Raw genomic sequence first — 1,240 nt, forward strand, 5'->3', positions numbered from 1 at the left:
TCGGTACGAGTAAGCCAAATGGTAATACACAAAACTCTCTGTTCTAATCAGTGTGAAAACTGGTTTTCGCCTTTTGGCGGACTTTTTCACTCGCATTTTTGGGCACTCGGCTGCGGCTAGCTTGCTAGCGGCGGACGAGCGGTCTCCGGGGGCGTACACCTTTCCCCCGCGAGGCCAACTACAAAACACACTACACCGATCTTCTCTACACTTTTCTAATTCGCCTGCGACCTCGTAAGTCCTCGGTTGTCGAACTTTTTTCTTTTTGACCAATCAGAGTGCGCCATGCGCCTCTTCTGGCCAATCAGAGACCGGGCCCTGTCCTCGGACAGCGAGGCCTCCACGGCCAGCCAATCAAGTCTCGGCAGCGACGCGTCTTTCTATAGCGCAGCTGACGAGGCCGATCTGGCGGCCCCCGATTGGTCCGACTTTCGGCCAATCAGCGACGACGAGGGGGCAGGGGTTTACACGTTTGCCCCCGTTTCGGCTTCAACTTCAGGCCAAAATGGCGGTTTGGACCCTCCACGCGCCGTGCCACTGCTCGGCACCGGCGGCGATTCAGCGGGTGCAACTTCGGGCACGTGTGCAACACATGCAGCGCCCATTGCACGCCAAGCGGCATCGCGGGACGACGCCTCGGCCGCCCAAGCGCAGCCCCGCCCTTCCAGCACGACCTCGCGCCGTTTGGCGGATCGCCATCAAGACGTGCGAGAGCCAGGCGGGGTCGGGCAAAATATACTTACTCTAAGTATGCCCGAATCCCTGCCCTCCCAGGCTGTGCGCGGCCCCATACTTGATCTAAGTATGGGAGGATACCTGGCCTCTCAGGCTGTACGCGAGACCCGTACGGCCGAATCCCTGGCTTCTCAGGCTGTACGCGAGACCCGTACGGCCGAATCCCTGGCTTCTCAGGCTGTACGCGGCCCCATACTGGTTGACTCAAGCCTAGTAGCGGCTACCGCAGCTACTCCAGCTACGGTACCTGCTACTGCTACAACTGCTTGCGCTGCTGCTCGCGTCGCCGTGGAGCACCACGCGCACGCTGAGCCAAACCACGAACATCTACCGATGGCTCGCGTGCTCGTGGAGCCCATGCAGGTCGATGAGTGCAGCAGCTGCGACCGCAGCACTTTGACAGCCGACGACGGGAGCGGTGACGACGTTGCAGCCCCAAGCTCCATGCTCAACAACGACGTCCCCGCCCCCATGGACGTTGACTCCGGCACTGATTGCCCTCCAA

This window comes from Phytophthora infestans, genomic scaffold (assembly GCF_000142945.1).
Source record: "Phytophthora infestans T30-4 supercont1.1 genomic scaffold, whole genome shotgun sequence".
NCBI classification, from domain to species: Eukaryota; Oomycota; class Peronosporomycetes; order Peronosporales; family Peronosporaceae; genus Phytophthora; species Phytophthora infestans.